Here is a 17065-nt window from a genome sequence, read left to right on the forward strand (position 1 = left end):
ATAAGTGTCCAGGGGTGGTGATTTGGCAGTCATCGAGGTACGTTGTTGAGTAGAGTGACAGCCGCCGGAAAGAAGCTGTTCCTCGACCTGCTGGTTCGGCAACAGAGAGACCTGTAGCGCCTCCCGGATGGTAGGAGGGTAAACAGTCCATGGTTGGGGTGAGAGCAGTCCTTGGCGATGCTGAGCGCCCTCCGCAGACAGCGCTTGCTTTGGACAGACTCAATGGAGGGGAGCGAGGAACCGGTTTTACCTCCTCCCTTCCCACCTTCTAAGGATTCTTACAATCGTTCCAATGAATCAGCAATTCACTGCACTTCTTCCAATAATGTGAATTGTATTCTGTGCTCTTGATGTGCTTCTCTACATCACAATACCCTAAAGCGGAATGGGTGCTCACTTTGTACAAAACCTCGATTCAATCAAAAAAGGTGACTCAGTTTATAATCACTGTCATTACTAGATTGTTCCATTCACATTCTGATATCTGCGTTTGATCTGTATCTTTGATGCCTAGTATTACCTTCTCATTAGTATAAGAATTTTAAGTTAACTTTTTTTCAAAGATGCAATTGCACCTTTTGATTCAATTTATTCTTAAATTTGGTTGAAACTGCATTCTGTTTTTTGCTCTGAATTTCTAGCATCTGGAGTTTGCTCCAATTTGGGGATGTATTTACGTTAGAGAACCTTTACTTTTCTTAGTTTTTCACTACCTTTTGGCTTTTCTCTTCTGAGATTAGTCAGTGCTAGTTATGCTGTCCTACATTTAGCAATGAGATTAGCAATATAATAGGTAATAAACAAGCTTGGATCTTATCCAACAGGTCTTTTATATATATTTTAAACAGTGTTTTCTGGAGAAAGGCAGTAACACTGGTTTTCCCCCTTTTAATTGAGGAGATATAAATGTCAATCATTTTGGCTGCTATCAGCAAAGATCAAGATTTATTCAATATTGATTAATTCATTGTGTAAATAGAATGATTTTCAGTTGCAAAGATTCGTACACTTGTACTATATTGTGTAACTATTGTAGATAAAGAAAAAGATCAACTTGTGTTCGATGTTCCTCCTGCGTCCACGTGGGATGAGAAGTCTCAAATAAGTATTAACGTGGTAGAATGTAATGATTCCACACGATATATCAAAAATATTTAAATAACTTTTCAATGTATTAATTGTATGCTTGGAAGGGAACAATATAATGTAGAATTGGAAAATGTTCTTATCTGTAATTTTTTCATTTGATTAAGATACATTTTACTTTTCTTGAAATGCTCATTAAATTTACTCGGCAGACTGATATTCATGCTTGATGATGCTTTAATGTTGCCTCTTCCAGTAGAGGGCATCAGATACTGAAACGCATCAGCTGAACTAATTTCTATTTGGTTATTCTACATTTATTTCAATGCATCGTCTAGTACAGAGGCTTAATGCAGATATTTCTTATGATAATACATTGCATGCAAAGCAGTTCAAACAAAAGTCACAATAAATATCCCAAATGGATATTATCCTTACTTCTGAATGCTTCTGCTGCCATTATGGCAAGTTATGTCACCCTACAGTTTTGGAACAGCTCTTCTTTGTTGTATAGCATATGAAACGATCTTTGTTAGATTGTTTTGTAACTGCCATATTTTGAAATGGCTTCTCTACCTGATCAGCATCCTTACCTTTTTAACTTTATGAAACTTAAATCGCTTAATTCACCTCGGAAACATACAATACAGTTCAAAGCAGCGGACATTGGTCTGGATGTATTAAACATGGAAGGAGAATGTTCATAGGGCTCAAAATGATTAATTTGAGGAGAGCTTGTATATTAATTGGAAAATAAGGGGTTAAAGGAAAGGAATAACACCTTGTATTCCACTTATGTCACCTACGATCACAATGGTATGAACTTAGAATTTTCCAATTTCAGGTGACTCACATCCTATGTTGCTTTCCCACTCCCAATAGTTCACATGGGTTCTCTCCCTTTGTTTACTTTTACCATCTCCCGCAGTCCCTAGACTCTTAATCGACCTGTCCCACTTGGGCGACTCTTTAGGCGACTGCCAGGGAGTAATTTTAATAGATTTCACCTACGACACCTGGTACGACAACCTACAACAGCAAAAATTATCTCCACTGTCGCCGAAAATTTGTCAACATGTTGAAAAATTTGCGGCTGTCGCCCAAAAATTCGCCTATGGGACAGGCCCATTACTTTCCCCCACATCTGCCATCTGCCCATTTCCACATACCAATCCCCTTATCTACATGTCATAGGGTGGGATCGCACGGTGTGGTGTGCCACAGGAACAAGTGCTGGGTCCCCTTTATATTAATGATTTGGATGAGAATGTCGGAAGCTCAATTAGCAAGTTTGTGGATGTAAAATTGGTGGTACAGTGGACCGTGAGGAAGGTTTTCCCAGGTTTTAACAGAATCTGGGAAAGTGGGCAATGATTGATGGAATTTAAATGGGATACATATGAAGTGACGCATTTTGGTAAGTTCGACCAAGGCAGGATATGCACAGTTAATGCAGGAACATGAGTGTTGTAGAACAGAGAGATAAAGGAGACTGAAAACTATTTTTCAATATGAAGAAGGATTCCGACCTGAAACGTCGCCCATCCTTTTTCTCCAGAGATGCTGCCAGACCGGCTGAGTGATTCCAGCAAACTGTGTCTATCTTCAGTACAAACTAGCATCTGCAGTTCCTTCCTACACAAGGGGTACAAGTACATATTTACCTGAAAGTAGTAACACAGTTGGACAAGGTGATGAAGGTCATTCATCGGACTTAGCATTGGTCACTAGAGTTGGGAATTATGTTACAGCTGTGAATGATATTAGTGAGACTGCACTTGAGATAGTGTGTGCAGTTCAGATCACCGTATGAGAGGAAGGATGTGATTTAGCTGGGTGAAGAAAATATTTGTGAAGATCTTGCTGGAACTGGATGGCTTGAGTTACAGGGAAAGACTAGACAGGCGCCATTTTCCTTGGAGTGACAGAGACTGTAGGGTGATCTTATAGAGATACATAAAATGATCAGGGACATAGATAAGGTAGATAGTCATAGTTTTTTTTCACAAGGTAGGAAGTCCAAAACTAGAGGACATGTTTAAAGTGACAGATAAAGCTTTAAAATGGACCAAGAGCTTAAGGTTTTCACACAGAGGCGGGTATGCATATAGAACAAACTGCCTGGGAAGCTGAAGAGGTGGGTACAATTACAATGTTTAAAAGACATTGGATGAGTATATGGATGGGAAACGTTCAGAAGGATACAAATTAAATGCAGTCAAATGGGTCTAGTTTGGGTAGGCACATTGGTTGTCATGGACAAGTTTGGCCAAAAGACCCGTTTCCTATGAATCTTTGACTGTGTCATCTTGCAGAAACATCAGGATTAGGGTTTGAACCCATGTTCACCTGCCTCAGATACAGGTGTATATTAATTATTGTTTGCTCACAGTATAAACTGTGACATTCAACTTTAGGTCTAAATGAATTACCATTGAATCAAGCAATGAAAAAAAAACTTGCAGTAACTGCTAATGACACAAAACAATTTTTGGTCCGTAGTTGTTTATTTTACTCTATTATTTGCTGTCAGTCCTTTTTGTAGCCATTACCTGATGCATTTTGGAATTTATACTGTGCATGTAATGATCACAGTTTGTATATATTTATATGTGGAAAACACTTTGATCTAGAGTATGCATAACGTTAATATTTTTAGTCTATATTCATGCTCAAATTTCACATACATGTTTTTAAATATACATGAAATATGTCATTAATCATGCTTTATTTTAGTGATCATGTAATCAGTATAATCTTTGAGGAATATTGTAACTTGGAGATAACATCATTATCTGTATTGCATTAATATTTAAACATTAGCTGAATATTTTATAGGTTGTCAATAATGTTATAGGTTTTTGGCAATTTTACTCCTTCCCCTATCATTTGCTAGAGGTATCGTGTCATGGATGCTCATTACTTTGTCTCGTCCAAGATGTTAGACTTTAGTGTTGGTGAGTGTGTTACATTTGAACCCGATCCTTTATTTTGCCATCTTGGACAATGCAGGTGTAATCTGCACCTGTGACATGATACCCAGGGCAAGTACTTAATGCTTTAGCAAGAAGTGTAGAGGGAGATTTTGTTTTTTGTAAACCCAATAAAGTAATCAGCCAACCTATGAATGTTAATGCGCTGAAGATATGATGTTGGTTTCATGAAATATGCCTTAACGTCTAATAATTAACACTTTTATATCAAGAATTGCTAAACAAAATCTATAGCAAGAGCCCTGGCTGATTTTTCTTTTATTGCTAGTTTGGTTTTCACCATTCCCTTCTCGTTCCATCGAAGGGAATCAAAGACAATTCTAGCTTTGATAATCCCATGTCTTTTAAGATTAGTAAAAGCAGTGCTCCTTGGGAATCGTCCTGATCTAGAGACTCTTAAGCTTTTTTATTTGTTTTCCTTCTGCTTGGATTTGTGTTAATTAAAATACACAATCCAAATGCTCCACTGCTCTACGACAAGTGAGTTTATTCTTCCCTCATTAACACATGACAAAAATTGGACGTATATGTGAGGCAGAAAATATTACAGCGCTGTGAATAATCTTACAGCTTCTTACCTCCAAAATATACTTTATTCATTGAACATACTAGTATATTGTATATTGCATTCATATGTCAGAAACCTTGGTACATGGATTATTATGTCATTCTCTTACAAGATTTACAAATATAGAAAACTGAGGGTTTTATTTTCATGAGTTCTAGCCTCTGAGTTGCAACAATGGCAGAACCTTAAACTGTGGTCTTTCACTGTGGGGTCTTTGCAGCAGCTGCACCAAGTATCAGTGTGTTGCCCTGGATCTTGGAGCGTGCAAGTTAGCAACATGTATTCATGGGTAGCCCTTGCATTGAAAGGCCATTACATTTTGGACAGACAGAGGGCATCCTCGACCACGTTGATAATCTTCCGGATGCAATTGGTATTTGTCTCGGGGTAATACCAGGAATACAAGTCTACTGTCCAGATGAATCGTGAAAATTGTTGTTAGCAAAGGAGATGGATAACTGACTCATTCCCAACATAGCCACCGTGCGGGCAGCACGTGAGACTCCAGCTGCACGTAAAGGATCTGAGAGAGAGAGAGAGAGCAAGATCTTGGTCCTTGTTTTAAAGACTCTGTGATGATGCATTCTGGCAAATACGTTTTATAGTTAGTTTGGACCACCATCAAACAGAATCCAATATCTCCTTTCCTGTAGATAGACACAAAAACCTGGAGTAACTCAGCAGGACAGGCAGCGTCTCTGGAGAGAAGGAATGCAGTTATTTTTTTAAACATTAAATACATAGATCAGTACCGTGCAAGAACAGCTCCCATGGCCCACAATGTCTGTGCTAAACATGATGCTAAGACCATCTCTTATCTACATGCACATGACCCACATCCTTCCAGTCCCTGCCTTTCCATATGCCTATCTAGAAGTCTTTTTAATGCCACTATCATATCTGTGTCAACCATCAGCCCACCCAGCACATTTCAGGCACTTACCTGGAGAAAAAAAATTACCACACACATATCTCCTTTAAACTTTGCCCATCTCGTCTAAGCTATGCCCTTTAGTATTTGATTCATCCAACCTGGCAAAATGTTTATGACTGTCTACCTTCTCTATACCTCTTATGATTTTATATACTTCCATCAGGCCTCCCTGCAACTTCTGGCATTCCAGAGATAACAATCCAAGTCTGACCAACCTTTCCCTGTAGCTAATAATCCAGGCATCATTCTGGTAAACCTCTGCACCCTTTCCAAAGCTTCCATATCCTTTCTGTAATGGGGCGGCCAGAACTGCACAAAATGCTCCTAAATGCGGCCTAACCAAAGTCCTATTCAGCTGCATCATGATTTCCTGACTTTTGATCTATGAAAGCAAACATATGCCTTCTTTACCACTAACTATTTGTGTTGCCACTTTCAGGGAGTTACATTTGGACACCAACATCCCTCTGTACATCAGCGCTGGATGGTCATTTATGGTTAACTGAACGTTTTGGAATAACATTTACTCTTAAACTTAATATTGAATTTTAATTTCTGCTGTCAGTGATTTAATTGCATGACATAATTTTAAAGGAGCTAACAGGTCAAGTTGACGAAGCTTTTAAATTCATAAGGACTTTGTGTTTGTTTATACATGCAAGGAACAGTGTTTAAAATTGTCATGGGGAGAGAATTGGAAGAATTTGGATACGTCATTGATTTGCATGACTGGTAGAGATTAGCGATAAGGAAATGGAAGGAGATTTTGAAAACCAGGATCAAATGTTAATCCCAGATAACTGATTCCTCAGTTTTAGTTGTGATTCAATACCACAGTAATGATGAATGAACTGGGTGGTGAGAGTTAGGACACGGGCCACAAAAGATTTGGTTGACTTCAAATTTCTAGACTGTTGAAAATAAAAGGTTTGGATTACATTGGAACCATCAAGCTCAGAAATAATAAAGATATGGATAAGGGAAGCCCATGTGTGTTGTCTAGAGGCAGGGTTGGATAAGAAGGAGGTGCAATTTGGGTGACTTTAGCAAATAGAGCATTCTTCATGGTAAACTATATGACACAAATTTGCAAGTTCTAAGACATTGAAAGAAATAGAGTTTGGGAGTAAGGAAATAATTGTGCTTTAGGTCTGGTATAAATTATGTCTTAGTTAATGCTTGTTACTGTAATAGTGTAGGGAGAATATAATGGTAGTAACTGTCAATATTTGAACATGGTCATCTTTGTTATACGAGCTATAGCTAATCAAATTTAGTATCATTAATGGATTAATCTAAGGACTGAATGTAGTAACAGAGTAAGTCTATGTTTGAGTTAATCAACCAAGAATGCCAAAACTAATTAATTGCTTAATGGTGATATTCCTGTTTGAGAGTTTCTGCAAATAGAATATGTTGTTATATTACTGTGCAACAAACACCTAGCCATGGGATAGTCATTGTATCTGAAATGACTGCAACATCACTGAGAGATGTGGTAAAGCCCATACCAGTCTTTTCACTATTTGCAGCATTACATGACATATGAAGAAGATTTTAAGTGCTAATCAGTTATGTTTTTGTTGATCAGCAAGAAATAATAAATTTTCTCAGCAGGATTTTGGCTACATTCTGAGAATGTACTGGAATATCAATACATGGGGGTCAAATAAACTAATGTGGAACATACAACACTGATGGGGCCCATTGGCCTTATCATAATGTTTACTCCCAAAATTGACTCATTAAAATGCAATCAGGTAGTGATTGCAGATTGTTGCTACCTGCTATGTAGTGACAATGAATAATTCAACAGGTTTTGGGAAGTGTAGATCCGATCAAAATATGATTGACAGCCCAGTGAAAAGAATCTCATTTCCTAGTTATGCTTGGCTGGAGTGCAATCTCTTTAGTTGCCCCCTACAACTATGGTAGATTTGATCTTGCACTGAATGACAGCTGGAAACTCTCATTAATCTTTCATGCATTACTGGAAAATGTTACAGTTTAACACAGAAATAAATAATGCAGAGTTTTCATTGTGAGAGATTGACAGCACACAATACAGAGTTGCCAGGGAAGGAAGTTGCCTATATATATTTTAAAAAAAAAGATTATACAGAGATGGATGTAGTGAGGACGTATTGAACTTGGGGGACAATTTGAATACTGGTGAATTGGCACAAGGCAGGTGAAATTTAATGCAGTGAAGTAAGGCAGTTTTGAAAAGAATGAAGAGGGGAATCTCAATACAATTATTAAAGTGATTCAAAAGGGATGGAGATCTGTGGATTTGTACATATGAATTGTTGAAGGTGGCAGGATGTGATGATAAGGCTCTTAAATTTCTCACAGGCTCTTTTAGTTCATTGATATTAGTAAGGAAGATATGCCACTCTGGAGAATAGATTAATTTTATGCACAACACTTTGGAAAGGATGTGAAAACCTTGGAAGATCTTTTTTCCCAATGGGGCTATATACAAACAACCTCAGTAATACAAAGAAACTAGAAAAGCCAGAATTGTTTCCTTCACACTCTCACATTTAGAGCACGGAACATCAACGGCTAAAATTAAGTGGAATATTCAAATTGATTAGAGTTTTTTGATAGAGTAGATGTGATAAAACTGGTCAGAAACAGTGCAACAGATATTTGGTAATTGGCATGTACCAAAACTGGAGATGAGCTCCTTATCACAATCTAGAAAGCACAGGAAGAACGGTGATGGAAATACATTCAGCTGCAACTTTCAGATGTGAATTGAATAAATACTTAAGACAGAAAAAACTGAATTTGGGCTTGTCAATACTGGAAGCAGAAGTGAGATGTTGTCTTGCTTGGGACACTCAATCATCTGTTGAATAGAAGACATTAGCATGCCAAAGAGGATCTTGTTATGGCTGGGGAACTTTAGTTATGAGGGATATGTAGCTGAGTTTGTGTTTTTTATTTGAAAAAAGGGAGGTTGAGGACAGATCTGATCAAAGTGTAAACAATTGTAAAATTAACAGCGTGGAATTTTTTTTCTAATTATCAGAGAAGCCAATAACTAAGGAACACAGATTTAAGGTCGAATTAAAGAGTAATTTTTCACTCCAAAAAAAGTAATGATACTAATTAAATAATGTCTGAGTGATGTTACTAAACTATTTTAACAATAGTTTTGGCCTAACAGATACTTTGTTTGATTATTTACTTGCAGTAATAAAAACTGATGTTCATTAGTTTTGAAAAAAATAAATAATGAATATGTTTTTTTAATGAATGTGTGGTAGGTTTTGTGTTACATGTTCAATGAAAGTTATAAATTACATTTATTATTCCGTGTAGACCTTTGTATCTCACAAAAGATGTGCTCTTTTAAGCACGGTTTTGTATGTGGCTAATATTCTACAGGTGAAGACTTGATGTAGCGAGTCAGTTACCCACCTGCTCCTGGACTATTTCACTTCTCCCATTCCCTCGGCAAACCAATTTTTATTTTATTCATGACTTCTATGCTGCTTGTTAGATGCAGCCCAGTGAGCACTTAATTGTTTTTATATACACTGTAATGCTGCCAAGTCTCCGTACTGGCTGAAGAAAGCTTTAACTTTGCATTGATACATGCAAATGGTGCGGTCTGGTTAGCATTACAAAATATAATAGTTTTCTTTGTTAAATGTGCTGAAGATTTTGGGATTCATCGTAGGACTTTTCGGTAAGTATTTCCTTACTTAGCTTTGGTAGTGTATGGACTATGACACTCCGGAACGACTTTGAAAAAGAAGATTAACAGGAAACAATTATCGGAAGTATGCTCGAGTGCTGAAATCTGTCTTCCGATTTGAAAGAATTCTGTCTTCAATTTGCAGAAGGATAAGGAAAGAACATCGCTGACACTTGAGATACTGCTGGCATTGAAAAAAATAAATAAACCCTTTGGAGATTCAGCAGCTTTATTCACCTATAAGGACTAAGCATAGGTAGGATACATGACCATGAAGAAGGAGCAAATGCGCCAATTACAAGGAAAAGGAAATATGCTGCATTTTTTTATATCAACGATTGATCTTTCTATTTTTGTTGGTTAAAAGCTTAGTGTTGGATTTTGAAGACTATTCAATCGCTGCAAGTCTAGCCATTTTATTTTGAGAGCTTCATCTGCTACCACACATTCAACACCAAGAGGACACTCTATGATCATCCTGTCTGTAAGACATAATTCTGCAATAGAGATTTTCAGAGCAATTATGCAGGTGTCGTTTATGTGCACCGATCATAATCTGAAGAACAGAGGCACAGATGAGAGACTCAATCGGCACAATGCAAGTAGCCCCAACCTAGGAAGTAAGAGCAAGTTCAGAACAGTGGCTATGGTTGCCCGAAGTTTAGGACAGCTGTCGGTGCAAAACATGGCATCTTCATGTGATTTAAGATCAAATTACCCAGGGATGAAGTTTAGGTATGGAAAAAACTGATCTGAGCGTTATAATTTTGTAAAATGGAAGTACTTGCACAGCACTGTTTTGCGATCAATATTATCTAAATGAAGTACATAGTAATTTTCAGAATTACAGTTTTCTGGTCCATTTATTCCTGGAAAATATCTTCCTCTGTATTAACTGTCGGTAAAAACATGTTGTAAATATTTTTCTATGGCCTAATCTAAAATACAAGTCTATCATACAATCTACATTTGACAATTGAATCTTTGAAAAGAGAGAGAGAAAAGCACAGTTTCATTAGGTTGTTTCTTTGTACAGTAGTGTCATATTTGTGTTCAATAATTTGCCAATAGAATATAACTAATCAGAATTAACTTAAGTGTTCTATGTATTTGATGAGCTGGGGGGAGACTGGTGTGTGCTTTAATTGCTTCATGAAATATAGGGCATGACTTTAATTCCGGAAATAATTGCTAAATTTGGGTCACAGGATAGTGGCATTTTTAATTCCAGTGTTTTAATAGAGTGGGTATTCATTTGGCTCTTGGAAGGAAATCATGCTAAGGAGGTTGCCACCAACTATTGGAATGTTTTTCCCTTGATGCTCATTGTTTTACCAAAGTTCCTTGATGATGTGAGGTCAGTTGTTGCCTTCATATTAAGAGTTAATTGCTTTCACCTCGCCTCTGAAATTCAGATCTTTGGCCCAAGGCTGTTGGTGGTCCTGCCTAAATCCAAACTGGGCTTTGGTGTGCAGGCTTTTGGAGAGTAAGTGTTGCTTGCCAGCACTGAGGACAACATCTTCCTTTGTTTTTTGGAAGTAAACAGGCTGGAGACGATTGATAGATTGGATATACCCTGCTTTCCTTGGTGTGGGGGGGGGGGGAGTTATTTTTAATTTTGGGGAATTCAATACTTTCCTAGTATACATTCTATCAGCAAACAGATGGCTTGTGGACGACCAGATGCAAATGCTTTTATAACACTGCTCATGGGTAAGAAAGGCCAACAATGTTTCCCAACAAGCTTGCTCTGTCAATCGCAACACTTTCTCCAATTCAAACACCTCCAACATCCAACCTATGTTCTTCCATGTTTTCCGCACCTTATTCTTTGACCGCATGCTTACAATTAACATTAAATGTATTAGCAATGTCTTGTTTAAGAGGAACCCAGCAAGTCATATAGCATCTGTGGAGAGTCAAGACCCTTCATCTAAGAGTAGAGGGAAAGTAGCCAGTATAAAAAGGTGGGAGGAGGGGTGGGCAAGATTGAGCAACAAAAAGTGGAGACAGGTGAGGGGGAGTCATTCGGCGGATGGGGGAGAGAAGGATAGACAGAGCCATAGAAGCTGGGAGGTGACAATTTAATGTTAATCATAAAAATTCATTGTTTCTAATAATTTTTGCATCATCATAATTAAACAAACACCAGAATTAACTAGTTTTTGTATGGGTATACTTTCCACGCCTGCTGGATCTCCCAGTTGCTCACTATCTTACCTCCCTTTCCCATTCCTACACTGACCTTTGTGCAAGATTCCCAAAAGATTAATTTGCAGGCTGAGTTGATAGTAAGGAAGGCAAACACAATGTTAGCATAAATTTCAAGAGGACCAGCATGTGAAAGCATGGCTGTAATACTGAGGCTTTATAAGGCACTGATTTAGTATATTGTGAGCAATTTTGGCCCCCATATCTGAGGAAGGCATTGGAGAGGGTTTAGAGGAGGTTTAAGAGAATGATTCCGGGGATGATTGGGTTCATGTATGATACGGGTTTGACAACACTGGACAATCGCTGGAGTTTAGTAGGATGAGAGGGGTGGGAGGGGATCTTCTTGAAATCTACTGAACAGTGGATGTGGATGTTTCCAGTACACAATACACAATACAATTTATTTGTCACTTGAACCTCATAGAGGCTCAAATGAAATGTTGTTTCTACAGTCATACACACAAGAAAAAAAAGACCCAAGACACAACACAATTTACACAGACATCCATCACAGCGCATCTCCTCCTCGCTGTGATGGAGGACCAGAGGACACAGCCTCAGAATAAAAGGATATAATTTTAGATTGGCGATGAGGAGGAATTTCTTTAGGCAGAGGGTGGTGAATCTGTGGAGGTCAACTTATTGAGTATTTTCAAAACAGAGATGGATAGGTTCTTGATTAGTAAGGGCATCAAAGGTTATGGGGAGAAGACAGTAGAACGAGGTTGAGCAGGAAAAATAGATCAGCCATGATCGAATGGTGGAACAGATTCAATCGGCCGAATGGCCTTATTCTCCTCCAATATCTTATGATCATGTAATGCCAAAATCACCAGAAATGTAAAAATATTGGTAGATCTTTATGGTTATTAAGTTGATGTATCATTTTAGAAAGACAGGAATTGAATTCTTATTGATAGGTTGTATCCTGCGGGTATGGAATTGTCTCCATTTAAGGAGTCACAGTCTAATTAATTTAAGTAACCACCAGTAAAGGTTATCCAGAGTTTAATTGTTGTTTGGTCAGGGAATTTAGCAAATTTGAAACTGCTCAGTGGTATTTTTTCAAAGACATAAAGGCTCAATATTTAATTAAAAGGTGCTTTATCAAAATTATTTCCCATTGTTTACAAAGTATGTTTTAATAAATTAAAAATATAATATCGTATTCTTTCTCTCAACATTTTTTCCAAGATTTAAATCCAGTGTTTAAATCTGAGTTATAAACTCATCAATGTAACCTTGACAGATTTGTAATCTTAGAATTGAAGAGATTGAAATATCTGCACAGAGGAAATGAAATGACAGAATGGCAAAGGTTTTCATTACAAATATGTGTATTGGAATTTATAAAGGAAATATAAAAATGACAATTTGATATTTAAAATGAACAAATTACATTTACAATCCTTCATCTAATTTTAAACTGTGTTTTGATCTTGTTGCATCTGAACTTTGGTTCAGGAGGGACATAATTCAGCTGAAATTAATTTGAATAATGCTAATTATGCAGATTTGAAGGAAGAATTGAGATTGATTGAAAAAATAATTTAAGGGATATGAATGCATCTGCATTCCATAGAATTAAACATCTGAGGCTAATGAGGCATATTATTGCCAAACTGAGTAGCAATCCTGAGATTGGTGAAGTTTTAGGAATGAGCAATGAAAGAAGTTGATAGAAAATGGAATATAAAAATGAACAAGCAACAAAAGTTTTAAAAAAGGATAATTTCTGCAACCAAATAAAACGGAAGAAACTAATAAATTAAATCTTGGTCTCTGATGTTGAATCAATTAACACAACAGAATTGGCTGAAGTATTAAACAAATACTTTGTATGTGTCTTCACAGTAGATGGCACAATAAACAAGTAACAATGAGGATCCAGGGGTGTAGTAGTAGAGAATAACCTCAAGTGAATAATGTGGAGTACATATGGGGAGAGGGGTATTAAGTGAACTAAAAGTTAATAAATACAGCATACTGATGGTGGAAATTCGAGGGTACGTGGAGGTGGCTGCAGATGCAAGGGATGCACAATACTCTAGATTTGAGAGTAGGCTAAATATATAACAGTACTGGGGGGAGGAAATATAGGGAACAGAAGACCAGTAAACCTAATATCAGCTGTCAGAAAAGTGCTGGAATCCATTATTAAGGATGCGATAACGAGCACTTAGCAAATTATATAATAAGGGAGAGGCAACATGGTTTAATGAAAGAGAAATTGAGTTTGACAAATCGAATAAATGTTTTTAGGATATAACTAGCAATAATAAATAGGATGGAGCTGATGAACATTTCAAATGACACCTAAAGGATCTGTTACGTATAATAAGGCACAGTTGGGGGTTGGAGTTAATATATTGACACCGAGGGGAGAAGGTTAAAGGACAGAAAACAGTAAAAAATAAATAAGTGAAAATATTCATTATCGTATGCTTTTAATAATTTTATTGGCTATTTACTGAGCTATTTACAATCCATGCTAATGGACGGATGAAAAGACAGCGAGGATACAAACTCCTTAGGAAAGTAGGCTGCAAAGACCATATAGAGAGCATGAAAAGTGATGCAAACAACTGAAGTAATAAGATAAGAAGGTGGAAATAGTATATAAAGTGGAAAAAAATTATACACTCTGGGAGGAAGAGAGATTTTGTTCAATGGTAAGAAACCAATAGTTAAGCACATAAAACTTGGAAGGTATATAGTGTAATGCATTTCATTGCAAGAATGTTGATGTCTCAAAATAAAGAAGCTTTGTTGAAATAGTCCATGATCTTGCTGGTCTTATCCAATGAGGGACATACTGCACCATTGATGCGCTTGATTGATGTTTGGATTGAGAGTCTATCATTTGAGGAGCATTTGCGTACGAATGCCCTGTATGTTCTTAATGAAGCAAGTTTTTGAATTGGATTGAAAGGATAAAGACTGTGAAGTTGCTTCAACTGACTGTATTGAATTTAGAATCTAGGGCTGTAGTCTCAGGAAAAATTAGTCAGCTAGTTAGGACAGATTTTTTTGTGAAAGAGCTTATAGATTGTTGGAATTCTCTACCCAAGGAGGCTCTGCAGACTTGAAATTGTTTAATTTATCATGGCACAACTTTTGACCTCATTCCGTTGTTTACAGATAAAGTTTAAAAAGATGGTGGAAAAATTACTTTGTCTCAAATAGTGCTTAATTGCGTTTTCAAACATTAAATTTTCCAGCAGAAATGATAAATATGCTTATTTCAAGAAGGGTTTACATCAATAAATCTTTCTTGTAGCAATCTTAGAAACCAATACTCTAAAATATCCAATATAGAAATAAGTTAAGTGTCCAAATGAAATTTGTATGACCGAGCAGAAAACCTAAAGGAATATTGCTCTTTTAAGATTTGCTAATAATGGCCTGGAAATCATCTTTCCTTTCAACATTTGGTATTGTGTACTGGCTGCCAATGGAAGTTATTAATGTAAATGAATCTCTACAAATTTCTCAATATTACCAATGCACATAAACATGTTAAACGTATCTCAGGTCCTTGGAAAGTGAAATCCATTATTCATTATCAATTAAGCCCAGTGGCTTTTTTATGAATTGGATATCTACTTGTTAAAATATTCATTAATCATGAAGTGCCAAAATATATTTTTAGAGGAAGAAATAAATCTGTTGTGCAGTATATGATGCAGACACTTAATTTTCCCAATTTCCATTTTAAATGTTTTATTTTTTTTAATCTGTTTATTATTGCAAATATATATTTCCAATAGTGTGAGGCTATTGTTGTCAGAAACAAGCCAAATGCTGCAGCTTCTCAAAATTTAAACACAAATGGAAAATTCTAGAGCAGTAGTAGGCATCTGCTTTTTGGAGCCGATCAGTCCTGGCAAAACCTAGGCTGCATCATTGATGGCCACTTGATAATATATTGGAGGATGACTACTGTTGGAAGTTGATGGTATCGTTGATTATTTTATTGATACTTAAGAGTAATCAAATGGCAGTAATTGAATTTATCCTGTTTCTTGTGAACAACTATCTTAAAAATTAACCTTTAAAATGGTTTATGTTCTAAAAATAAACTGCAAAATTAGATTTGGGAATGCAATAGGAGTTCATATCAATTTCACAGTGCAATTTTTAGATTCGCTTCTGAACTGCTTGCTGGACCGACATCATTTTTGCATGCAGTTGATCAAGTATTGCATGTTGATGTGCTGTACGCTATTTCTGATGCATTGTGTCGTCAACATCCTGTTTTCTCAACAATCAGTCCCGACATTATTCTTGGTTGAAATGGCATTGATCACGTACATGGGTACTGTCATTTGTCTTCACGTAATCAGACCTTCTTCACTCGCAGGGATAGATATCACATCATTCATTTTGCCCAACTTCCAGCAAACTCCTATCCGATTTATGATTCCTAAACGTATCCACTGGGAAAAGTCGTTTTTTAAATATATCGAAATGTTTTTGAAACTGGGTATACCAGAGCTCGAAAAGCTTAGTGAATGTGTTGCACAAGTTAAATGAAGATATGGTCTTGTAAAAATAGATTTTTCGTGTCGTATTTCAAACATAAAAGTTCACTGGTAATTCTGAAAATCCTCTGAAATCTAGTTTGATTAATTTCCAGCACTCCCAATCTTGAATTGTTGATGCTTTTGGTTTGTTTATTCCAAGTCTTTCATACATTCTTTCTTTTAATCAGATTTGTTTCTCTCTTATCAATGTTCCTCTCTCTGCTTTATATTAGTTTGAGCTCGAGGAAGATTAGTCCTGACCATTCTGTGCTTCCAGTAATTCATATTGGAACTCTGTAATCTTGGTTTCTCATTAGTAGTCTAGAAATATAATTTAAAAGTCATGTGTGATATTACATTTCCATTACATTTTTATATACGCAACATAATATAAAAATTCTTCCATTGTTAAATGCACAAGTTAATAATGTAGTTATTATTTAGGCACAGAATGTAAGATTTTTTTGGTAATACTGGAATATCATTAAAACTAATGATTGATTCTAATGGTGAGTCCACACACTGATGTCTTAATATATCTCTCATGTTAAATCCAGAATCTATCTTATATCCTCTGGCACCAACAACATCTACTACATTGACAACTGGTCATCTATTCCCAAACTCCGTCATCGCTAAGTCTCAATAATATCTTTAAATTATAAACCATCACACTTTGCTGCACATTATTATGACAAGGATTTGATGTTAAGCCTCACGAGGAAACTACAGATGACCAAAAGTACCTTAACAAGGAAGAGAGTGAGATAAAGAAATGAAAGGAACGAATTCTGAAGAATTGGGGAAGTGGAAAACGTAAATTTATCTTAAGCAGCAGATGAGAGGAACAGAGAGAATAAAGAATGTTTATGATAGGGTGGAGATGCTATTGGTGCCACCTAGTTAACAGATGAATAAGGGCAGATAGAGAGAGAGAGAGAGAGAAAAAACAAAATAATGTGGTAGACTTGCTAATGCAGACTACAGTAGTTGGCAGAGACATGATACAAAGAAGAATACTGGAAATATCCT

General features: G+C 36.6%; 1 protein-coding gene across 14 annotated transcripts in view; it reads left to right on the forward strand.

Moving 5' to 3' along the window:
- kcnab2a (potassium voltage-gated channel subfamily A regulatory beta subunit 2a) overlaps positions 1-17065 on the forward strand; it is a 126098-nt gene that overhangs the window by 76477 nt on the left and 32556 nt on the right. The window lies entirely within an intron of this gene.

Source organism: Leucoraja erinacea, chromosome 30 (assembly GCF_028641065.1).
Source record: "Leucoraja erinacea ecotype New England chromosome 30, Leri_hhj_1, whole genome shotgun sequence".
Lineage (NCBI taxonomy): Eukaryota > Metazoa > Chordata > Chondrichthyes > Rajiformes > Rajidae > Leucoraja > Leucoraja erinaceus.